General features: G+C 48.1%; 1 protein-coding gene across 2 annotated transcripts in view; it reads left to right on the top strand.

Moving 5' to 3' along the window:
• CTXN1 (cortexin 1) overlaps positions 1-26,044 on the top strand; it is a 107,283-nt gene that overhangs the window by 49,063 nt on the left and 32,176 nt on the right. The gene's annotated exons all lie outside the window — the stretch shown is intronic.

Consider the following 26,044-nt stretch of genomic DNA (forward strand, 5'->3'; position numbering starts at 1 on the left):
GATGCTTTCACTTCCTCGGACCAAGATTATTGTAACTAGTGGCAGTGATCTCTCTGTAATGAGGCGCTCTAGTAATTACAGACTTTGAAATACCCATGGCAATGTCATGTCTGATCTTTTAGGTGGGCTGTTTTGGCACTTGTCATGGGGTATACATATATACAGTGATCAATTTGTGGGGAGGGGGAGTTATTTTTGCATACACTGATATTTCCCCAAGTTGGTTTTACTGTTGTCATGTTTGGTCTCTATCAGCAGTTAATAAAAGGCAATGTCCATTTATCAGTCGTGTGTTTCTATGTAACATGTAACTCGGTAGAAGATGTCTTATGTTTTAGTAATCTGTGTACTCAACAGGTTTTCAATTATTTATTGACAATCCAACCTATTTGACTAGCTGTCAGCCAGTTAGCTTTCCTCCCAGACAGTGGCCAAATGCATTTCAGAAGGAAAATGCATCAGGTGCATATCAAAGAGGCCACCTAAAAATTGTCAGGCAGCTTTCCATCTGTTCAACTAAAAGAGCATAGAACAACTCAGAGCTTACCAGCAAGACCAAAATGCTAATGTATAAGGCTCGTGTACTCGGCACTCTCACGTATGGCGAGGAAACATGGACAGCTTACACGTATCAAGAGAAAAGGTTAAACAGCTTCCACCTGTGCTGTTTACATCACATACTCAACATCAAATGGCAAGGTAAAGTTACCCATGCAGAGGTTCTTCAAAGGGCAAATTTACCAAGTGTGACAGCCCTACTCAAACACAGATGACTGCGGTGGCTAGGTCATTTGAGCAGATGGGAATATGGAAGCATACCTAAGGGCAGGCTATATGGGGAACTATCGAAGGAACAAAAACAGCAGGACATCCCAAGCTTGACTACAAAGACACGTGCAAGCGACATATGATGGCATTTGGAATCGATCCTGACCAACCTTGGCAAGCGATCATAACAAGTGGCGTCATCATCTCCACCAGGGCATCATAGTCCATGACAGAAATTGGCTCCAGAAGATTGAAGAGAAACGAGCCCGTAGGAAGCAAGCAGCTCCCGAACCACCCGACCATGATGTACATTTGTAACCACAGCCACAGATCATACAAATCTTGGATTGGACTATTCAGTCCCATGAGACGCTGCAAACCAACTACATAATAGGCTGCAGTATCCACTGCCTTCCATAGATGAAAGGATGCCAAAGATGTCCATCTCGGGGAGGAAGTAATGTGCCAAGATACAAATATTTCTGTCCTCCTTGAGTAAAGAATAAGGCGGGGAGATGATGATAAGGGATTTAGAAGAAGGCTTTTTGGGCAATCGGTAGCCAAGACACCCAAAGTCTAAGGGAAGGAAAGTACTGTTGTCAGGGAGTGAGGGTGAGCGCGTTGTGGCAACATCTGTTTAGAAGACAAGTGCCATGTGAGCCATGCAATGAGCCCACACTGAGGGTAGCCTCACTGGTGACGCGATCTGCAATGTGTGCAAATTGTGCTGCACAATCTAGGAGAGTAAGGGCGGGCCCGGTCCACAAAACTGGACAAGCTAGACAGACTTCCCCAGAGTCAGCTATAAGGCCCAGGGCAACTTACAGAAGCAAACTAACATAAAAAGAGAAAAACAGGAGCAATAAAATGACTCGGAAAAGCTAACAGAGCTATAGAGCAACATCCCCCCTCCCCACACCCACCTCCTTTAGCTTTGCCTGTTCACACCCAGTGAAAAAGGAAGGTCTTACAACACTTCCAGAAGATGCCCAGGCTTGGACTCCGGCAGACCTCAAGGGAGAGGGAGTTCCAGAACTGGGGTAACCTCCATAAACTCCCATGTGTTTTGGTGTTTTTGGAGCATTGGTGGTATTTGCTGGAGGTTGCCTTTGGCTGACATTAAGTAACACAATGAGATGCAAGGGAGAAGGTGGTCTTATCTTGCTCCCAGCTAAAACCAGTTAAGATTCTTGCCCCCGTGTTTCCTTCCTTCTGTTCCAGAACTGCACTGATCTGATGGTTAGAAACCTATTTCTAATTTTCAACCTAAATTTATTTATGGCCAGTTTATACCCGTTTTTTCTTGTGCCAACCTTGTGCTTTAGCTTAAACAGCTCTTCTCTCTCCCTGATGTTTTCCCTTCTGATGAATTTATAGAAAGCAATCCTATCCCCATTCAGCCTTTGTGTTGTCAGGCCAATTTATTTTAGTCTCTCTTTGTCCATTTAGATTATCCATTCCCCTGGTCATCCTAGCAGCTCTTCTCAACACCTGTACTAGTTTGAATTAGGACAGGTGTTGAGAAGGATTCTCCCCCAGTGGTCCTCAGCCTTGCAGGACTCAAGGCACCCCTTGATAGACTCGAAGCACACCTAAGAAAGAGCCAGACAGCTGTTGGCTTTCACTTGCTCCTTGATCATGGAAAAGTAATAGAGCAATTTTTCTGTTTTAAAGAATTCAGAGACACCACAGCAGGTCAGAATGTTTTTGACACCGTGTATTCCTGCTTGAAGTCTGAGTTTATTTTGTGAATGGTGTAGAGGTGTTAACACTGCTACTATTATGTGCAGCTTGTGGGACTCTTAAAGGGAATTCACAGCACTCTAGGATGTGGTTGAGGATCACTGCTTTACACCCTTAATGCAGGAGGACGCAGGGTTGGCATGAGGCACGTCAGAGAGAGAAATGGATGTGTGGACAATACATCTTGAAGAACTCTGGTTGCTGAAAAGTTAACCTTGTTTTTTTCCATACACTGGTGTCCAAATAGATTAGATGTACTGCATGTCCTTTGTTATAAAAATCAGTTAAATTATCAAAGAAAGCCATCTGGATTTTCCAGCGCAAAAAAACCTTTCGTAAACCCATGTTGCTTTTTATCCCATTTTCCATGTATCTCTGTGTTTTTAATTATTCTTTCCTTCAAAATTTGTTAAAAAATCTTGCATGTTATTGAGGCCAGACCGAGACGTCTGTTGTTACCTAAGTCACTTTATCCCTTTTGTGAAAATACACATTATGTTTACTATTATCCAGTTATATTTTACCATCCCCAATTGAACAGATTGCTTCAAAATGGATCTTACTAGAGTTTTGATTGCATGCGTCAGTTCTTTCAGCGTTTGGGGAACGCAGTTATGCGATTCTCTTGACTTGAGCACATAAAGGTCTTTGAATTTTGTTTCTACTTTGGGTGTGAGAAATTCCACATACCCCGGGCCTGTCACAGGTTTGCATTTCTCTTTTTATATAGCTCTAAACCCTTTTCTCTGTCTCTTGGTCAGCCTGTGGCTTCATGTCTCTTAGCAGCTAAGTGTGATGCTTGGAGCAGCGGCTGGCAACTTTTAACAAGCTGCGGGTTAGAACAACTTGGCTTGTTCTGGGTGGCTGCTGTAGCATCTCAGCAGTAGAAAGCTTTCCCTGCACTGTGCTAGAGTTGTGCAGTTGGGAGCTGTGCCTGCACTGCCACTGCTTCTCCCAGCACCCCCTGCTCCCCAGCAGCAGCATGGGTGCAGCTTCCAGCTGGAGGGGAGCTGCACGGGTGCTGGGCGGCTGGAAGCTGTAGCAGTGCTGCTGCCACTTCTATGCCCCCTTTTCTTGGCTGAGGGAAGGGGCAGCTGGAGACTCCCCAGTTTTGGTATGTCTGTATTGAGTCCCCACAGGGAAGGTGGAGAAAAGGGAGCGCAGAAAGAAGTGACAGCAGCACAGCCAAAGCTTCCAGCTGCCTGGCCCTGGTACAGCTCCTCATTGCCTGGTGCTAGCATGGGTGTGGGGACAGGCAAAGCCTTATGGCTCCACGGGCCAGATCTAGCTCATGGGCCATATGTTGTTGACCTTTGGCTTAGAGGTGTAGGTTTTTGCTCACTGACTGGTTTTAGAGGCTTATCTACTTGCTGGAATGCTCATGTAAAAAAAGCTGGAGGTGTCTGTATTTGATATTATAACTGATATAATCAGAGAGGATTGTGTGAATGGCTGCATTTTATCCTTGCCAGGTGGTGCCTGGATAACTTTTATATCATGACAAAACTCCGGCTACTTTTTTTCTTCATTTAATAGCCTTCCGCTAGAAGTTAGAATTCCCTTTGCCAGCAGGTACAGCTGGGTGTTAGGAGCTGCTGCAGCCGCATTTGCACCCAAGTAGCTCTGCCACCACTCAGTAGCTGACTCCCAGTACCGCTCTGGTGCCAGGGAGCACAGCCCAGAAGGTGCTGTCCTTTTGTTTCTGTGCTGGTAGCAGTAGAAGAATCAGCTTGACAGTGTTTGCAGTGGTAACCAGGCCTCTGGGTCTCCTGGTGTTTGTCCTTTTGGGATGCAGCCAGGACTCCTCATTTGTCTCTGAAATGGGGTTTCTTGATGGTGCTGAGCTTCTTCTGCAGCACTCGGACGTGAGTGCTCAGGGAAAGATGCCAGAGCCTGTGATGAGGAAGCAAGCCAGGCCAGTGATATATTCCATTTACTCATGACCTCTCTAATTCATGGAGTCCGCTCAGTACATCAGAGGCACATTCAGCAGCTAGGCTGCCAAAAATATAGCAGCCGAAGACAGGTAGGTGGCTAGGACATTGGCACAGACAGCACCTGGCGATTTTAAGGCTCTGCTGCCATCCACAGAAAGACTGCACCAAATGCCAGACTCTAAGGGTGCTGGGAGTGTCATTGGCCACATCTACATGAGATGCTACTGCGCAGTAGTGTTGGGGGTCACTGACCATAAAGTGATGCTACTGCACAATAGTAACAAGCTGCTGTGCAGTAGCTTGTTGCTACTGTGCAGTAGCGTCAGAAAAAACCACGTGGGGCATTAACACCGGTTACTGTGCAGTCATTTAGTACTTGGTTATGCAAGTAACAGCTGCTCAGTCTGCTGCTCGTGTAGACGCAGCCAGCATTACTTCATTAGTTTCCTTAAGATGCCCCGGTAGCATTGACATGCATAGTAAACAAGAGCTTGGTACACAGTGACACTTTTCGAGATCCCCAGTAATAATTTCTGCTTCTAATGATGCTAAAACTCCCAGAGTAGCATCCAGGTACACTCCCTGTCAATTAAGAGGTCCCCAATGTCTGAAATAGATTCCTTGTCAAAATTAGGTTACAGTCACGTTAAGGTTGAGAATATGAATTAGGGATTTGGGAAGAAATCCAGTAGGGGTATGCTGCGTTTTTCCCAAACCGGGTCAGTATTAAGGGAAAAACAATCTAAGCAGTCTGGCAATGCCTAGCCAGGGATCCAAACACCCTCAATTCGGTCCTGACGTGACATGAGGTATTAACAATGCAGTTTGTAACAGCAAGGTATAACCAGGTAGTTATGATTAAGATCCTTCAGTGTTTGTGAGAAGGATGGTTTTATGGTTACAGCCCTGGACTGAGAACCAGGGTGGCTGTGTTGTGTTCCTGCCTTGGTCACAGGATTCTTCTTCTTTGTGGTAGTACTTTATAATTATCCATGTGGACCTGTCTGTGCTGCAACTTTGGCGCGTCTTCTTGAAGGTATCCCCCTGTGACTGCTCCCAAACGTTTAGTTCTGCAGTTCTTGAGGGTCACCATTGTGGATGAATTCTCTCTTATGCTCTGAGGCTCTTCTGGACTCTTTAGGGCAGGGCCTCTCTTTTCCTCTGTATCTGTGTAGTATTTGACATAATGGGGCCTTAATCTCAGTCATGGGGTTTCCAGGTGCTAACATGACACTGATGCAAAGAAAGAAGAGTTAGAATGTTGTCTCTGTGATGGCTCAGAAAATGTACAAGAAGCAAAGTGTTTTTCTTTTCCTTGTTTTGTGATATCTTTTACTGGCCCAACTGTATAGTTGGGAGAGACATTTGACAAGCTCTCGGGCACAAAGCAGCTGCTGGTGGGTGGTCATTTCTATTCGATGTGGAGACTAGCATCTGATGTGGCCCTTTGTTAAACTTCTTTCTCAACAGTTTGTCCAATAAAAGATATTGTTTAAAAAATGCTTGCCTCATAAAAAAGGAAGCGAGCTATGGTTGTTTAAAGAGTATGCAGCCACAGTGTGGCTTGGGTTTGGCATTGAGTTTAATGAAGCCGAATGCATGTAGTTAGATCCACTTTGTGGTGGGCTGAGGGGAAAAAGTTGCCTATGGCTGAATGACTCCCAAGGACATGAGAGAGGATAAACCCCTTATGCTCCCAGTTAACTAGAGAACACTGTGCAGCAACCTGACTACAGAGAACAAATGTCAAGCTGCAAAGTTTGCTCCTTCTCTAATGCAAGTTGCTAATGAGATGATAAAGGCTTTGACACTCCAGCACCATTGCTCACTAGGGCTAAGTACAGACAGTCAAAAAGCCCAAGGCTGAATGGATTCGATCTTCACAGGTTAGTGTAAGCTGTGTAGATTGAACTGATAAACATCTGTTCACTTGCTTATTTTTGATTCTGGAAATGCAGCCACATGCCTGCAGTAGCTCAGACCAGAAGCTGGGGTGCATTGGAGCACGCCTCCCTGCTCAGCTGGAGCAGACAGGGCCATCCCACCCACCCTGAAAAAGGGAGAGGGGGCTTGCAGGGGAGTTGCAAAGCATTGTGGGATGCTGGAGGACTGTGAGTTAACTTGACTCTGGAGGGGATCTGGGACAGAAGTTCAATAAACCTATTTAATCTAAATCAGTTGTCTGATACTACATCCACCCAGGTTTATCTTAAACCAGTTTCAGCCATTTTGAAAGCAGTTTATATGCATTGAACTTTTGTTGCATTACAGATTTAAAGTGGTTTCTGATCACTTATACCAGTTTGTGTGTAAATTCTGTCCCTAGCCTAGGAGTTTCTTGTAGCGCAGGAAATGCCAAAGTGGTTTTACAGACTTAGCTTTACTTTGTAACTCAAAGGTTAAAGAAACAAAGGTTTACGATTGCAATACGCTGCCTGCTCAGGCTAACATGGGCTTCTCATTGGAGAGATGTATTATTTTCATGTTGGTTTATTGAAAAGAAGTTCAGGCTGGTTCCTGATGATGAGATCAGTCTTTGTGGCACTGCCTGGGGACTGCAGAAAGTGTAAAAAAAAAATCTCCTGATTGTTCACTCACACGTTTAAGAGCATAGGACACAGAACTGGAAAGGACCTCTTGGGTCACAGAATCCAGCCCTTGCTATTTCAGGTGCATCATTTAGCTCAGTTCATAAACTGATCAAGCTCCATCTTAAAGCTAGTTAGATGGAGGTTTTCTTTAGCAGGAAGTCCAGTAACAGCCACAAACTAAGACCTCTTCTGCTTGGGTGTTACTGGTACATGCTGCACCTGAAATTATAATTTTTTTTTCTCCTTAACACCATATGATTCAGGTGACCAACAAAGCAACTTGAGTCACAGATTGTGTCAAGCAGAAGGAAACAGCTGGCTGCTGGTTGAAATTGTGTTCAAAATATTAAGCAGTAAGAGATTAATTAAAGAAATCAGGGGAGCTTGGAGTGGTTTTTGACTGCCCAGGCAGACTCAGCTTTAAAGAAATAGCATTGAAACATCAACCATCATGCTAGTTCCAAAGCAGGCAAGGTTCTTTGGGTAGATGTGATATCTTTTATTAGACCGAGTAGTTGGAAAAAAGTGCTTGGCAAGCTTTCAGGCGCAATCACCCTTCTTCAGGCGAGTCTCCGCTGTTCTGAGACTCCAAGGAACGAGAGAAGCTGAAAGTGTGACAGGATGTCAGTGAGAATGTAAATGGGTGGAAATTAGGAAAACAAAAGGTAGAGCAGACTGGATTCCCAGGGGATCCTGTTCATGAGTTCGCTGAGTGAGTCAAAGCCTGTTTTTCTGAAGTCCAGGGTCTTTGCTCTGCTGCTCTCCATCCTTCCTTTCCTCAGGATCCTGAACTCAGTGTTGACAAACTTTGAGCTGTTGTGGTGCTTCTGAGCTTTTTGCAACTGTTCTACTATTTTTCCTTAGTTAGAAAAAGAATTAAAATAAAGATCTAGCTTTTTCTGACTGGCGCCTCAAGTCTAACAAGGGGTGCCTTGAGTCTAAAAAGGGACTGTCTTGGAACCTTCCCCACTTATAATATTGGATCTGGTACCCAAAGCCTTAGCAATGGGACATTTTCAAGGTGTAGTACAGTCATTAAATGAAAGGAACCAAAGACATGCAAGATGCGTGTGAATTTGATTACTCCCAGCATTGTGCATATAGAGCTGGTGTTCTGCTGCTTGAGCCATGCCATCTACCACGCTCCCTCTCTTTCTCCCAAAAAAACTCTTGAGCCCCCTCTGCTTCTTTGGTTCATGGCCAGACCTTTTAAATTGGGCATGTGGTTAGGAAATAAAGACAGCCCAGCAACCTTTAAGTCAGGGAGAGCAGCAAGTTAAAGAGTTTGAACAAATTGCATTATTTTATTTGCAGTTTTAGGGATGGCAGAAATAAATCTTCCAGCAATTTATTGATGGTGCCGAGCTCTTTCAGAAAGAGCCTGCTGAGGGAAGGTTTTTCTTTATCATCAGAGTCTGTGTGAGAATTATCTATTACCAGATTAATGAGTCCCAGTGAAGGTGTCAGCACAATTTGTGTCCACAAGTCTCCATGTCACCCAGGTTGACATATCACATGAATATGTTTGCTGAAATCCTTATTGATGCCTGGATGCCGCTGCCTCTGTACCCCAGTCTAAGAGAGCTATTGCTTGCACACAGGCAACCAGAGCATATCCAACAGACAACTGCCCAGAGGTCCCAGGCATTTCAGACAAAGGCAGCTCCAGCTCCTCGGCTTAGGTAAAGGATTACATCTTTCTTGCAACCTTGCTGTTAAACTTGGCCTGATGTAAAGGGGGCATGTCAGACCATGGCAAAAGGAGCATGTCATATAAGAGATAAGATGCCCTAAAAGTATTTAAAAGCTAGATTTTTGTAAAGGTGCCATCTGCCACAGAAGGTGTTTGAAAAGAGCTGTCCCATGATTATATGAGCAAAGACCCAAATGACCAGCCTGAGCTGACACTGCCAGCCTGTGGCCCCCACAAAGAGTCGATACGGCCTCTCACACTTATGTGCATAAGCAATAAATCAGAAGGGCCTGAAAAGAGAAGGCTGCAATTCAGCTCCCTGCAGTCATAGCTAGCCAAACTTTCTCAGCACAGCCAGTTCAAGACAATGTGACAGCCGGGCATGAAACCAGGGCACGTCTAGAGATGCACACAGTCCAGATCCTGCCAAAGTCATAGATTTTTGAGGCTGGAAGAGGCCACTGTGGTTAAATAGACTGTCTGCATGGCACAGGGTGGATGTCATTCTGAATTAATTCCTGAGTGAAATTGAGAAAATGTTTTTGAGAAAGTTATAAACTACATTAAAAAATTGCCAGTGATGGAAAATCCATCACAACCCAATAGCTAATTACCTCGCTGCTGAGAATTTGCACCTATTTCTAGTCTGAATTTGTCCAGCCTCAGCTTCCAGCCATCCATGTTATATCTTCAAGTGCAAGTAACAAATTTACTTGCAAATACTCACTGTGCAGTAACACTCGTGTAGATTCTTGATTGTTAGTAATTTTGCTCCCAGTCAACAGGCTACCAGGGGGCAGGAGATTGCTCCTTGCCCCTGGGAGCAGCAGGCAACTCCAAGCCCCCAGCTGTGACATTGCATTTGGGGAGTGGGGACTGGGAGATCCTTATCTCCCAGCGCCAGCTCTGCAACTGCACCGGCACTGGGAGCTCCCTTCTGGCAGCGGCTGGGGAGCCTGTTCCCCGCTCAGCTCTGCAATCATGTTGCTGAGCAGGGTACAGGCTCTCCAGGCCCTGCCCTGCTGTCATGGAGCAGGGTCTGGGAACTGTCCTGGTCAGGGGCAGGTCCCAGCCCTGTGCCCTGGTTGAGTGATTGAGGTGTGGGGCTTGGAAGAACCTGTGGGGGGGCAGGTCCCAGCCCCATGCCCCGATCATCCAGTGGGGCAGCTAGTAGTGAGACCCTGGCTGGGCAGGGAATCCCTGCCCAGAGAAGGACTTGCAGCTAGGTGCTCTACCAGCAGATTGGGGCAGGGAGCTAGGATCTGCCCCTCCCCTGGAGTTCTTTCCAAGTCCCCTGCCCGGGTCAAGGAGCCAGGGCTGGGAGCTCCCTGCTGCCAGGGCAGGGGGACATTATCCCCACCCCGTTAGCAGGTAGGTCCCCGAGGGCGGAGAGCAATGTTCCAGTGGTCTCCTGGCCTGTTGCTTGCTGCCAGCCCCTGGGCAGTGGCAGAGAGCATGGGGCAGTAACTATTTTTGTCTCCCTCCTGCTCCCTGTCCCCTACCCTCAGCCCACACTTACTCTACTGCATACCAGTGCCAAATACAGAGGTAAGACATCCTCACTACTTTAAATCTCCTATTTATTCATCCAAGAAGTACATTAGACCTTTTGGACAGGTCACCCACATTTTTTGATTGTGACTACCCCCTTCCACCTCAGAGTTCCTGCTTCTCATGGTGTTCCCCATCGATGCTCCCTTCTCCTCTACCACCCTCACAAAACAGGACTGCATCCTGCCCTGCCCTGCCCTGCCCTGCCCTGCCCTGCCCTGCCTTGGAAAAGCCATTGGCACCGTGACTCATCACACGAGTTTGGTGCAGCAGCATTCTGGGGTTTACCTTCCAAGGAGGATGAAGGAGAGGATAAATTGGAGACGGGACATAGCCAGTGAGGACCCTCACCCTTGCAATAACTCCAAGTAGTCATTAAAGCATTATTTAGGGCAACTCTTCCAGCTGCAATGTCCAGTGTGGGGACTGGCTTGGTTTTGAGCAGGAAAAGTGAAGCTGCCCACAAGAAGTTGAGTCTCCACTGCCTTGTCCTTGGGTAATGCCCGTACAAAGTGGGTGTGGGATACCAGTAAGAGAGTGCACAGAGGACATGATGGCATAAGGAGCAGCGTAAGGCTGAAGCAGGCTCCTGCTGTGCCTAGATTGCACTTGAAATGGGACTCCGCATCCTGGGGAGGCCAGTGTTGTTTTTATCCATCTGCAAGGTCCTCAGAGGCTCTAACAAAAGCCTGCAGGGAACAAACATAAAACCTTAAAACTAGCCATAAAGCCAGGAAGGAGCTGCGGGGTTGTAAACAGTGCTGTGAGGGAGCCCCTACACTACTCAGATCCAGACAGCTGATGTTTACTCACCAGCCTTGCTCCAGCCTCCTGGGGAGGACAGGAAAGGAATGAATTTATTACTGCAAATAGCTTTAAAGTAATTAATTGATCTTGTCAAAGGCAGGAGATAATTCCATATCTGTATAATCCCAGCAGAAAGATCCATCTCATCCCCTGACAGGGCTGCTTTGATAGAGCCATTTCACAATCACATGCTGAAGTCAGAAAGAAGGACATTATACTTAATGATTCTTGCTAATTACAATGAAGTGAGCATACTCCGTCCTAGATTCCCTGGGCACAGCTGGGTCTTTCATGCCAAGCCGTGCTCCTCAGGCATGTTTGTGCACACAGTGATGGCTTTGGCAAGCATTTATTTACAGAACAGATCAGAAACTTTTTGCTCTCCTGGCACTGGCTGTGCAGGAGACTGGACTTTTGTGTTTATATTTAGGGAGCCTGCTGGCAGTACTATCTATGCCAAGTATGTACAGCTGCTACCACAATGGGGTCCTGATTCCTGGCTGTAGATCCTAGGCACTGCCATTGTACACAAAGTATGGTGTTTGTGCGTGTACAGTCTGAAATGCTGCTGGCATCGGACATCTCAGCACATCCGCAGGGAGCAATGATCATCAGTGACTCAGTCACCGTAGAGGCAACAGCGTCTTGAAATAACCAAAGGGCAACACCTGAGTACTAGTGACAGCCCAGGGCCCTGCTTCCACCAGGCTACTTCCTGGGTCCTTGCTCCAAATGGCATTAAGGCCCTCATTTCTTGTAAAATTAAGAAGCTTTGTGGGCCCTTCTGTAAGGGAAAGAACCCAGGCTGAATCTATATGGCTGATGCCTCAGCCTCCATAACAGAGATCCATAGATTGTAGGGCTGGAAGGGACCTCAGAAGATCATCGGGTCCAGCCCCCTGCAGCAAGCAAGAAAGACAACTGGCATCAGGTGACCCCAGCAAGGTGACTGTCCCGCAAGATGGACAACTGGGGTCAGGTGACCCCCAGCAAGATGTTGCAGACCAAGTTCTGCCTCTAGTTTCCTCCATGCACAACACGCAATGGGGGCACTCAGCAATTGCTGCATGGAAAAGAATGCCCTAGATTTCAGGCTGGGTCTTGCTGCACCGCTGCTTCACTGCCAAACTGAGCCCAGGAGATATTGCAGCCCCAGGAAGAAAGCACAGTGGAGTGCACCATGGTGCCAGTTTTGCCGTTGGTCTTCAGAGCAGAGCAACACTGTATTGTGTGATTATTTAAGTAGGTACTTGAATTTGCCACAATTTCAAGGAATTTTTAACTGAAAATTAGTATTTTAGCCTCTGGTACAAGGCACAGGGAAACTATCTCTCTTGTGCTTTCCATGCTGGTACCCAGGCATTGTGGCAGAGGATAAAGAGGGGTGAAGATTCTTATGGAGACGAGAGAGCAGGAAGAAGCAAGGTGGAAGGGGGTGGAAGGAACCCTGTTGATGCCCTGAGTTGGTCATTTGAAGCAGAACCTCCTTTCACTTTATGCACCCAAATGGCAGTTACTACCACCATACCTGCCACTTTTGGCATTTTTGCACAGTTTGAGATAAAATTCCACATGAATTGTGGGCACACAAGCACCCACAAGTTTACCGAGCCTGCTCAGTATGCTGCATTCTGGCTCAGAAGGTGGCTCCTGGGTAAGTGAGTCACGAAATTGTAGCTGGGCAAAACCCTATGAAGGAGGTATAAAGACCCTGGAAGAGAAGGACCCTCCTGTGTTTTAGCCCACTTGCCTAGAAAGTGTGAGACCCAAGTTCTACATTCCCGTCTCATTCAGAGGGGATCCGCATCTCTCCAACTTTGTAACATGGGGTGCATCTACACATGATGCTACATCGCCATAACTCACTATGGCAATGTGTAGTGCCCATGGTCACAAACCGTGATGCCACAGCTACGCTGCCATAGTGATGTGCTCCCATTATAGCACATTGCTACAGTGCTGTAGTACATGTGCCAGGTCAAGCATCATCCATTTGCTTCTCCAGCACTTCCCTTGGCTGGTTCTCTGAGCTGCCAAGGAAGAGAGATTTGTGGAGCCAGGAGGAAGAATGCAAGCAAGAGGGGATGTGGTTTTGTGAAATGGCTATGACCTGGGATGGGAACAAGCCCTGGGTTTAAACCTGGTCCCTTGCTCCTAGTGGGATACAGACTTCCCTACTGCACTGCTCTTATGACTTCTATCCAATAAATGTTACCTGCAAGGGGGCAGTGATTGAGCACATGGAAGTGGATTGCAAACTGTGTACAAGTGCAGTAAACAGCAGTTACGCAGCCAGGACACTGCTGTTTGGATGTGTAAAGTGAATAGGAGTGGGCCTCCTGGAGCAGCGTGATGGTATTTTGGATGTTTTCCAGTTGTATTAAAAACAAAAGTTAGGAAGATTTTATTTTTCATGTGCTTTCTTGTTAAAGTGACTGAAGGTTGCAAAGTCCAGCTCTGAGCAGTTAGGTTGCAGCAGAGTTCAGATCGCCCAGGCCACATATAGGAACAGAGGTCTGGAATGGGCTTCTGGACCTTTGAATCCAGTCCAAGGCATTCACAGGCACTCATGTACCCAAGGAGTCCCCAACATCTCCACTCTAAACCCTCACACACAGCTATGAGGCACCATGCCCAAAGTACTGAGAACACCCTACAACACACAAGAGGTAAGAGCAGGGGGGAACAAGGGCACTGCCAGTACAATGGGAAAGAAGTAATTCGTTTATCTGCTCAGAAGATCCTAGAAAAAGACTGACTGTCTTCCCGAAAGAGTTTGGGTTCTTGTTCTCCTGCTGTGGGTAGGGGGTCCAGGGAGAATGAACTAGCCCGCCCTTTGTCTGGGAAGTGCATTAATTCTCATGAAGGCGTGTTAAAACTGACCCGATAATTACTCTTTATCTGCAGTAGAGGCTGTTGTTCACAGAGTGGCAGTGCCCTGATGCTTCCCCCAGATAAAAGACTTCAGCTGCTGATGTCTGGGCCCAGCAGAGACTGTCACCTGCCTGGTAACATCCCTGTCCTGTGACTCATCCTGAGGGGGGGCTGTGACCACTAGCACCCTTTGAATGCAGTTCTCTCTCTCCCCACCCCTGCTTGACTTCCAGCTTTCCGTGTTAGTTCCAGGGGGTTTGTGTTAGTTCCAGACCACCCCAAGGTGGCTGTTCTTCCCTCCCTGTCTCAGTGTGACTACAGGGGAGCAAGCAGGGCACCACCCTGGTTGTAGGCTTGAAAGGGTGCCAGAATGGCAGCCTGGGCAGTGGTGGTGGCAGGAGCAGTTGGCATGTGGGGAGACTGCACCACTACTGCTATAGCAGGAGCCACCAGGACCTGTGAGCCTCCAATAAGAGTGTCACCTCCCCACCCTACCCCTGCCTTCAGGACAGTCCCCTTGCTCCACCCCAGCTCTCAGTGCCTCTGTGCCCGTGCTCTTTGGCCTCTCTGCCCAGGGCAGTAAATTTGCTAGTTGTGCTTCTGCTCTCCACTGTCAGTGAGTGCATGAGTCCTGCTGATCTCCACTCTCCATCTTGGCCTTTATCTCCATGTCTTCTCCCTGGCTTGTTCATAGCAACAATGGGGTCCTTGTCCTGGTGAAGGTGTCCCAGTTCACTGAAATCCTCCATCTTCCTCCTATATTCCTTCATTCTTGCAGTAATCCCCTCTGCACCCACCCTTGACATTTGTCTGTCTATTCTTGAAAGTCTACAGTGAGACATCCCCAGAAGCACAGACATCATGTGGTCTCAGACAATACCATGCAGCACTGTGCCCAAGGCTGTATCTCTGTCTCTGCCAGGGATGACCCCTTCCTTTTCTTTTCTTATACCCACCTCTCTCCCCACTTCCCTAGTGCCCTTTCTGCATGGTACATTCTCCAAATCCTGGTTCCTCTAGCCACAGTCCTTTCTTCACTCACATTCCTCCCAAGAGCCACTTCCTCTGTATCTCCCACTAGATGGGAGCTAATTGACCTCTGGGGGTGAATTGTCTCTGGGGGTGAATTGAACTGTTTCTAGGACATCACTGATTGGGAAGTGGTTCACAGTTGATGTGGGTTGGCAGTACCCATGCACAACACTGCTAGCGGTTCATTTGAGGAATGGCAGTGCTGTTGAGTCTGCCACCAGTGGGTAGGAGGGAGTGCCCAGATCATCATGCCTTGCAGTGGCAAATCCCCAGTGTTTCTATAGGACCCTGACTAGCTGGACACCAAGGAAGACAAACAGGAAGATGTTAGTTGCCTACAATTCACTGCTTCCTCTTCTCTTCTACCTTTAACTTCACTAAGGACCAATTGAGTTCAATAAAGACCATTTCTTTCCTTTATCACACTCTGTGTGGTGCTACCCTGACTGGAGGTGTCTGGGAGGGTGATCTGCCTGGATCCCTGCTTCTGTGCACCAGGGCGCTCCAGGGGGACTGTCCACAGTATCTGCCTCCTACCGAGATTCCCTAGAGAGCCACTTAATTAATTTTCATTACCAGCCATGGACCCTGCTTCAGGGCAAACTAGGGTGATTTGAGGTGCGGGGAGGTGGATTTACAGCTTTAAAAAGATTTTCGCTGGAAAGCTGCTTACTTAATTTCAATTGCTAGCAATGGACTCCACTCTGCAGCATCACAGACTTATTTTGGGTGGGGGAGAGTGTGGAAAAGTGGCCAGATGGCCTATGGGAGTGATTTGGACTCCTGCTTCTGGGTTTTCAGCATGCTGGGTGCTCTGGGTGGTTGCCCAAGGCCCCTGCCTCACACCACAGCTTTCAAAGGACTTTCCTCAAAAGCTGCTTAATTACTTTTAATGGGCAGCAGTGGACCCCAGTCCATACCATGCCAAACTGATTTGGGGAAGGAGAGGAGGGGTAGCCAGGTGTGTGTGTGGGGGTGGGGGCTGCTCTAGACCCTTGCTTCTGGGTTCCTGGGACACTGGGTGCTCTGGGAGCTGTCCAAGGTCTGCCTCCAGCTGCGCTTTAAAAAGACCTTCCCTAGAAAACTGTGTAATTAATTTCAATTGCCAGCAATGGACCTCACTCCCCAGCATCACAGGATGATTTGGGGTGGGGGTGAAAAAGTGGCCAGATGGTGGGGGGCTGCCTGGCTCCCTGCTTCTGTGTGCTTGGGGGCTGGCTGTTGGTGGGGTGGGGGGAACTGCCCAAGGTCTTGCCACTTTTAATGAGCACTTTCTGCCAAGGGGTTTGTTAGTTTGCTTCTGTTCATTGCAGTTGACCAGGGCTCACTGCATCCCAGGCTGATTTGAGGTGGTGGCATTGGCCAGCTGGCGAAGGGGCTGTCTGGGGCCCTGTATCTAGGTGCCCGGGGGCTGAGAGCTCTGAGACTCTCCACGGTGTCTGCCTCATGCTGCAGCTTTTGAAGAACTTCCCCAGGACGCTGTTCAGTTCATTTCAGTTGCTGGCCTTGGATCCCACATTTGGACTGAGGGTGGAGGGGTGGCCAGGTGTGAGGCTGCGGCAGTGACTGGGCCCCTGCTTCTACTTTCCTGGGGGTTGGGGGCTCTGGGGGCTGCCCAAGGGCTCTGCAGCCTTTAAAGAACACTCCCCCAAGCCACTCATCAGTTCGTAGGGTTGGGAACCTTGGTCAGTTGCTATGAATGCAGGAAAAAAAAACCCTGCAGCACGCTTATAGGCTTGGCAGTGCTATGCTTGCTAGCACCATGGCTGAAAGGGACTTGGGGGTCATGATTGACCACAAGATAAACATGAGCCACCAATGCGATGTCGTAGCTGGTAAAGTGAACAAAACTCTGGCTGGCATCCATAGATGCTTCTCAAGCAAATCTCAGGATGTCATCTTCCTGCTGTACTTGGCCTTGGTGAGGCTGCAGTTGGACTACTGTGTCCAGTTTTGGGCTCCGCAATTCAAGAAGGACATGGAGAAGCTTGCGAGAGTCCAGAGGAGAGCCGCGCATATGATCAGAGGACAAGAGAGCAGGCCTTATGAACAGAGGCTGAGAGCCACGGGTCTCTTCAGTCTGGAAAAGTGCAGGCTCAGGGGTGATCTGGTGGCAGCCTATAAGTACATAAGGGGTGTACATCCAGATCTGGGGGAACACCTCTTCACCAGAGCACCCCAGGGGATGACAAGGTCCAACAGTCATAAACTCCTCCAAAACTGTTTCAGGCTGGACATAAAAACTTCTTTACTGTCCGAGCTCCCAAGGCCTGGAATAGACTTTCCCCAGGGGTGGTGCAAGCACCTAATCTGGACAGCCTCAAGAAACATTTGGATGTTTATCTTGCTGGGATTCTTTGACCCTAGCTGATTTTCTGCCCCTGGGGCAGGGGGCTGGACTCGATGATCTTCCAAGGTCCCTTCCAGCCCTAATGTCTATGAAATCTATGAATGGGAGGAAATTGGTACTTTATATTTGTAAAAGCCATGGAGATCTTGGGCAGCCTCCTGAAGCATCCATCCCTCCAGGAACACAGAAGCTCAGGGCCAGGTAGGTTTCCCAACACCAGGCCACCCCTTCCCCAAATCAGCCTTCGGTGTGTAGAGCAGGGTCCAGTGCTTACAACTGAAACTTTGAGGAAAGTCATGGCAACCGAGCCCCTCAGCGTGCAGAAACAAGGGTCCAGGCAGGCTCCCACTCAGCTAGCAAACCTTCCTTCCTTCCCCCAGATCAACTTGGGATGCTGCAGATTGTAGTCAAGTGCAGGCAATACAGGCGGGGCAGTAGAGTTCTGGCTGTGGACCAGAGCATCCAGTTGCCATGAGGGGAAAGCATGAGGAAGTGCAAACTTGTCTAAACCAGCTTGTACATCTGAACACTTGTGGTTTATACCACTTTTGAACCAATCTAAGTGTTACATGTGTCTGCACCCTGAAGGGTCAGTACCTGCTCTTGGAGCCTCTCCTGCCTTGCGCAGCTCTGTCGTGCTGGAGCTCACATTCCCGTATTGTGTTTGAGCACCGATCTCGAGTCCTTTCAGGGACAGCTCTGTCTGTGTCTACTCAGCACATTCAGGGGGCTGGAAAAGTAATGTTGCCTCGCACAAAGTTTGCTATGTGAAATCCATACTAAACAGCAAGACCACTAGGGATAATTATGACAGTCTGGGTCAAGTGGCTGGCTGTTATTTCTGCTCCAAGGAGTGTCTGTAGCTATCCTCAGGGGAATCATCACATTGACCAATAAGAATTGTTTTCAGGAAGCATTTGTAATTATTCAGCGTTCTCCAAGGCATCCGTTTCCAATTTGTGGTACGTGTACCACCAGTGGTACATGTTAACAGATTGATTATAATTACTTTATATGACAAAAAGTTGCTGGTGGTACTTAAGGTTGTATCATTTTAAATTGGTAGTGTGCAATCTGTTTGAGTTTGGGAACCACTGCTCTAAGGCAAGCAGACCAGGAGCACTGGGAAAATAGAGGCACCAGAGATGAGAGCAGCTGCCCTGGTGCCCTAGGTGCTCTCTAGTTAGTTAACATCATTCTTATGCAACTGACTCCTGATGCCCAAAGGCCATGTAAGGCGATCTCTACTTTTGCAAAATTCAAGGGATGGGTCAATTGTAAATTGCTGCATGTATTATCTTTAATGGCTTTGCACAGCTCGGATTGCCCTAGAGAAGCCGGTAATGAGGTGCAGCTCTCTGATTAGAGGACATCACAAAGGAGTCAACTTGTCTCTATGCAGCGGTGGTCAGTACTCTGCATTCGCTTTGCAGAAGACCGTCTAGTCTCTTAGGGTCATGTTACAGGTTACCTTTAAGCCATCATAAAAGCATTCACAAAGTACATTAACCCATCATAAGTACCCTGTATACGTTTTAAAGTTATGCCACTCAGAACAAGGTTTATCTTTGAACCCTGTTACCTATGCCATTCCAGGGTATTGTTGGTCAGCTGCCTGGAGATGGTGATCAATTTGCAGTCCTCCAGAATCCCAGGATGCACAACTCTTAGCGCTCCACCCCTTTCTACCACCCTCCAACTCTTGACTGGTCTCTCCCTACCCCTTCAACCCTGAGAGCAGCCTTCTTAGCAGCTGCAGCACAGGGAGATCATGGAGTTGCAGAAAGCTTTCCCTAGGCTGTATGATCTTGCCTGGCTGGTCTGTGCTGAGCACAAAGTGGCCAGGGCTTGGGTGTCATGCGACCATGCAGCCAGGGGAAGCATGCTTTCCATGGCTCCATGTTCCCACCCCTGCAGCTCTCCATAGCTCCCCATCACCTGGACTTGGTGGGGAGGGGGGTTCCAGGAAGCTTCCCCCTTCCTCCTCACTACACCAGTTGAGAACAGGGGGAAAAAGGGCTAGGAGCTGTGGGAAATTTTCAATTAACCTCAGGTAAAGTGAGTTTAATCAAAGTTTCCCCATGCCCAGCACCCAGCTTAAAGGTTCAGGCAGCACTGAGCAAGGCTGAGTTGCGGTGGGGGGCCTGAGGTCCAGTTTGGCAGTGCTCTTTGCAGGCAGCTGGCAGGGAGTCCTCTGCCTGAGCTCTGCTCTTCAGCCTCCTCCCTCCTAGGCAAGGACATGAAGGACTTTGTGGGAGAGCTGGGGCCCCATAATGCCCAGCTTGGGACAGGACTGCAGGGGGCTCAGCAGGGTTTGTTACAAGTGGCTGGTGCTTGTCAGACCCCCACCCACCCAGGATGGGATTGCATAGCCCCCAGGCCTGAGCAGCCCCCTTCCCAGCCTGCATGGCCCCCCCTATCCTAGATTTTGCATAGCCCCCAGGCCTGAGCAGCCCCGTTCCCAGCCTGCATGGCCCCCCCTATCCTAGACCCGATCCCAGCCCCTCCAGTCTTCCCCAGACAAAACAGCATTGGGAGGCTAATTGGAGCAGCTTGGCATGGAGCTAGCCAGCTAGGTTTGGCTAAGTTGCTCCCCAGGGCCCAGCCCTCTACCACCACACACAATTCATTAACACAAGAGTCTCTTTTTCAGTTCATTTATTTCATGTCAAATAAAATGCTTTAAATAAGTGCATAAAAGCACTTTACATAACCTTACATGATTTAAGCAGACCAAGGTGAGCTGCTGCCAAGGGGGTCTGCTGCCAAGGTGAGCTGCTGCCAAGCACAAGAGTGGTTGTGCTTTCCCCTCCTCATACCAGCCAGCCCCCTTCTCCTCACTGCTACTGGCCGGCCACTTCATTGTGGCTCAGTTTCCCTGGTCTCACAAAGCCCCTGGTTCTCTGCTCTGCCTTGGCATGTGCTCTGTGCCATGCAGTGAGCATGCTGGCTTCCAGCCTTGTGCCCCGGCTATTCCTCCCCTCCCCTGCGCTAAGACAGCTCCTCTATCCTATCCATCTGCCCCTAACCCAACTCCCCTCTGCCTTTTCTCGTTACTTCTCAACTGTCGCTTCAGTGTTTCAGGATTTCTCCTCTCCCATCCTGGGCTCCTGCTGCTGCAAAACTAGGGAAGTCACAGCCCCCATGCTGGGTTCTGTGCCTCTGAGCTACATGCCAGCCTCCCCCTTCTCTTCCACTCCCGAGGAGGGATAAAGTGCTGGCTCCTGTCCACGCCCCTGCTTGCCAGGCCTTCTACTGGCAAGTCACAATTGTGCAGGTCTGAGATGGCATTTAGGCTTTACCTGTGACTGCTCTGAAACTGGTCTGGCTTTATGATGGCATAACATTGCACAGATTTAAAAAGTTTTCCAGGTAACCGGTAAGAGTTCCCTTACAGACGGATTTGTCCCAGGATCTATTGTGCCTGTTTGTCTCAGAACAGAAAAGTCCCAGGATTGGTGCGAACACACCTCACCCTTCCAGTTTGTGGTTAGTGAGCCGCTCAATGCACTGCTGTTTTTCCGCCGTTGATTCAATATGCGTTCCAGATACGTTTCACAGTGTCTCAGGACAAACTGTTAACGCATCTTATCCCACAGACCTTTTTAGGGGTTTGTTCCAGGACAACGGATATGGATGTCTGAATGATTAATCACACTTTGCCCCAGGAGAAATTGTTTTTCCTGGGAGGGACAAATGTGATTTCTGTTTGTAGCCTTATTGTAACAGATCGGGCTGATAAATGTGGACTTTTGCTTTGCTGTCGGGAGCAGGTCAGTGCAGCCAACTGTGAATGCTTTCCAAGAAGGGTGAGTCAAGGAGCGTGCCCGGGACTCTGCCAGTCTTTGCTGTTTCAGCTGTGTGTAAATTCACTCCAGAATTGTTTATTAAATCTTTTCGCCATTTCACTTACCAGCCTCATAGCAGATCCAGTCTGTTTTCCTTTAAACCAATAAGCCCTTAATGCAGTGATTCTCACCTGGGGTGATGCAGCACCCATGGGTGCCACCCAGTCCTTTGAAGGGTGTCTTAAGGTATGAGATGATAAGAGAGGTGTCAGGAGATAAGCAGATATGGGCAGGCTCAAGCTTGTCCTATCCCCCACCCCCAGTACCTGGCCCCTCTGCAAAGAGGTAAGCACCATAATATGTCAATTAGTTTTTGAAATTGGGTGCCGTCCAGTTCACAGAGTTATGAAGGGATGACTTGAGTTGAGTGAAGACTGCCTCAACTCTGGAAAGGTTGAGAATCAGTGCTTTAAAGTGAGCAGCAAACTTCCCATCTCTGCTCTCCCAACTCTTCTGACATCGTAGCCAGCGCATGCTGGATTGCAGTCTTGAAATAACTCAGAAGTGAATTTTTGCTAACTTAATTACCATTGGCATATAAACTAAAATCCTCAATCACTGAAAACGGCATGAATAAAAAATGATTTTAGCTAAGTTATCGGCAAGTGTTCCTGCTTAGAGCTAAAACATCCAAATGTGAATATCCAGTAACTGTCTTCAAAGGGAAAAATGTTTCATGCTGAGGGATTTTATCCAGTGCAATCACTGCAGTATTTGACAATATCACTTTGCCAGCACTAAAAAAGTGCTTAGATCCCATTTTGAACTGTATTGCATATCATAGGTGTGTAGATTTTTGATTAAAGAAACACTTCACTTTTGCTCTTAAAAAGTACTTGGTTGAGCAGGGAGATAATGCAAAGGTTGCTGTCTGGGAACCTCCTCTAATTTACAAATCCTTAAAAGTCCAGGCAGAACAAACAGCTTTGCAGTCTTTTTGGTGCAATTAGGTTAGCATACTTGGTTGGGTCAATGACTGTGCAGAAAGCATGTGCAGCATTTAAGTCAATTGTGCTGAAGTGCAGGTGGAACCAGTACTTTGGACTGCTGGGAGTCTGCCACGTGCTTTTAGGAAGTCATGTTCCTGAATTTCCCCGGGGGCTGATTCAGCTGTATTTGGTTAGCAGATGAACTCCACAGAGGAAAGAAATCTGGCTATTCTGATAACCTTACATGATTTAAGCAGACCAAGGTGAGCTGCTGCCAAGGGGGTCTGCTGCCAAGGTGAGCTGCTGCCAAGCACAACAGTGGTTGTGCTTTCCCCTCCTCATACCAGCCAGCCCCCTTCTCCTCACTGCTACTGGCCGGGCCCTTCATTGTGGCTCAGTTTCCCTGGTCTCACAAAGCCCCTGGTTCTCTGCTCTGCCTTGGCATGTGCTCTGTGCCATGCAGTGAGCATGCTGGCTTACAGCCTTGTGCCCTGGCTATTCCTCCCCTCCCCTGCGCTAAGACAGCTCCTCTATCCTATCCATCTGCTCCTAACCCAACTCCCCTCTGCCTTTTCTCGTTACTTCTCAACTGTCGCTTCAGTGTTTCAGGATTTCTCCTCTCCCATCCTGGGCTCCTGCTGCTGCAAAACTAGGGAAGTCACAGCCCCCATGCTGGTTTCTTTGCCTCTGAGCTACATGCCAGCCTCCCCCTTCTCTTCCACTCCCGAGGAGGGATAAAGTGCTGGCTCCTGTCCACGCGGTTTCTTTGCCTCTGAGCTACACGCCAGCCTCCCCCTTCTCTTCCACTCCTGAGGAGGGATAAAGTGCTGGCTCCTGTCCACGCCCCTGCTTGCCAGGCCTTCTACTGGCAAGTCACAATTGTGCAGGTCTGAGATGGCATTTAGGCTTTACCTGTGACTGCTCTGAAACTGGTCTGGCTTTATGATGGCATAACATTGCACAGATTTAAAAAGTTTTCCAGGTAACCGGTAAGAGTTCCCTTACAGACGGATTTGTCCCAGGATCTATTGTGCCTGTTTGTCTCAGAACAGAAAAGTCCCAGGATTGGTGCGAACACACCTCACCCTTCCAGTTTGTGGTTAGTGAGCCGCTCGATGCACTGCTGTTTTTCCGCCGTTGATTCAATGTGCGTTCCAGATACGTTTCACAGTGTCTCAGGACAAACTGTTAACGCATCTTATCCCACAGACCTTTTTAGGGGTTTGTTCCAGGACAACGGATATGGATGTCTGAATGATTAATCACACTTTGCCCCAGGAGAAATTGTTTTTCCTGGGAGGGACAAATGTGATTTCTGTTTGTAGCCTTATTGTAACAGATCGGGCTGATAAATGTGGACTTTTGCTTTGCTGTCGGGAGCAGGTCAGTGCAGCCAACTGTGAATGCTTTCCAAGAAGGGTGAGTCAAGGAGCGTGCCCGGGACTCTGCCAGTCTTTGCTGTTTCAGCTGTGTGTAAATTCACTCCAGAATTGTTTATTAAATCTTTTCGCCATTTCACTTACCAGCCTCATAGCAGATCCAGTCTGTTTTCCTTTAAACCAATAAGCCCTTAATGCAGTGATTCTCACCTGGGGTGATGCAGCACCCATGGGTGCCACCCAGTCCTTTGAAGGGTGTCTTAAGGTATGAGATGATAAGAGAGGTGTCAGGAGATAAGCAGATATGGGCAGGCTCAAGCTTGTCCTATCCCCCACCCCCAGTACCTGGCCCCTCTGCAAAGAGGTAAGCACCATAATATGTCAATTAGTTTTTGAAATTGGGTGCCGTCCAGTTCACAGAGTTATGAAGGGATGACTTGAGTTGAGTGAAGACTGCCTCAACTCTGGAAAGGTTGAGAATCAGTGCTTTAAAGTGAGCAGCAAACTTCCCATCTCTGCTCTCCCAACTCTTCTGACATCGTAGCCAGCGCCTGCTGGATTGCAGTCTTGAAATAACTCAGAAGTGAATTTTTGCTAACTTAATTACCATTGGCATATAAACTAAAATCCTCAATCACTGAAAACGGCATGAATAAAAAATGATTTTAGCTAAGTTATCGGCAAGTGTTCCTGCTTAGAGCTAAAACATCCAAATGTGAATATCCAGTAACTGTCTTCAAAGGGAAAAATGTTTCATGCTGAGGGATTTTATCCAGTGCAATCACTGCAGTATTTGACAATATCACTTTGCCAGCACTAAAAAAGTGCTTAGATCCCATTTTGAACTGTATTGCATATCATAGGTGTGTAGATTTTTGATTAAAGAAACACTTCACTTTTGCTCTTAAAAAGTACTTGGTTGAGCAGGGAGATAATGCAAAGGTTGCTGTCTGGGAACCTCCTCTAATTTACAAATCCTTAAAAGTCCAGGCAGAACAAACAGCTTTGCAGTCTTTTTGGTGCAATTAGGTTAGCATACTTGGTTGGGTCAATGACTGTGCAGAAAGCATGTGCAGCATTTAAGTCAATTGTGCTGAAGTGCAGGTGGAACCAGTACTTTGGACTGCTGGGAGTCTGCCACGTGCTTTTAGGAAGTCATGTTCCTGAATTTCCCCGGGGGCTGATTCAGCTGTATTTGGTTAGCAGATGAACTCCACAGAGGAAAGAAATCTGGCTATTCTGAAAACCTTTATGAGAAGCTAAGGCTATTCAGGAAACCACCTGGCTACTGACTCAGCCAGAGACCTTTTAATGAAGAGTGAAGGAGGGGAACACAATAGAAATGCTTCTGCCCCAGCTTTAGCCACCCAGGACTCAGAGCAAAAGGAGGGGGATAAAGCAGGAGAGAAAAGTAGTGTAGGGTATAAAACCATTTTTCATGCTAAATCAGTCTGATCGCTTTGTTCTTTGGGACAGGGCAGATGTCTATCCTGTACAATGTCTGGTTGCAATAATAACTACAACAGCAGCACTGTGTAGTTATTGACTGAGACCTCTGGGTGATGCTATACGAGTACCCGCAGGATTCCAGCTGTAATGCTAGGGCTCAGCTCTGCTGCCATTTACATTGGTGTAAAGCCATAATGACTTTGTGGGTAAATGTGATATTTTTTTTATTAGACCAACTAAATACCTGGAAAAACTCTTTTTTTTGCAAGCTGTCAGGCACAAACACCCTTCTTCAGGAAAAGGGAGACTCTCAGTGCCTGGGTTGCCTTCCAGCTTCACGTGCATTGACAGTGCTAAACATAAAAGGAGACAAATAGTTACTGGGTCATAGCAACTCATCAAGGGCAAGAGAAACCTCCCTGATGCCCAGCAGAGGCAGGAATATGCCAGCTCAGACTGGGGCTGGGCAGAGGTGTGGTACAAACCTCAAAGCACAATGTGCTCCCAGCTCTGCTGCCTGGCAGGCTCTGCAGTTTGCTTTCTAAAAATGTCCAGCAGACGACAGCAGGGCACAGGTGATGCAGGCTGGGGACAGGTGATCTGCAGGGGGATTTCAGTCCAAGCACCAGACTCCAGATGAGGCTCCTGCAGTACTTTGTTGTTCAGTGATCACTCAGAGCCAAGCAGGTTGAAAGCAGGCTTGTCCCTGCCTCACCACTCTTCCTCTGCCCCACTCACAACCACCTGGTCCCTGTATGAGGAAGTAAGAACTATGATAAATAATGTGGTTTGTGAAATGGGGTGCTGCTCAATTCCCTGAAGTTAAGGAAGGAAAGGGCCGTAGGGGTGCAGATCAAGGCCCCTGCGGGATGGGGGGCTGGAACAGGGGGTGGGGCAAACGCTCCCCAGCTGGGGCTGTGCCGGGCTCTGGGAGCGGGGGCTATGGGTGGCAGGAGAAGCCTCAGCTTCTCTGGCTGCTTTCTCAGCTGCCCCCGCCAGGGCGAAGCAGGCAGTGCCAGGGCTGTGCCGGGCAGCTGCAGGAGAAGCCACAGCTCATCCGGCTGCTCCCTTGGCTGCCCCGCACGGGGGGAGG

Source organism: Alligator sinensis, unplaced genomic scaffold (assembly GCF_000455745.1).
Source record: "Alligator sinensis unplaced genomic scaffold, ASM45574v1 scaffold103_2, whole genome shotgun sequence".
Classification (NCBI taxonomy): Eukaryota; Metazoa; Chordata; order Crocodylia; family Alligatoridae; genus Alligator; species Alligator sinensis.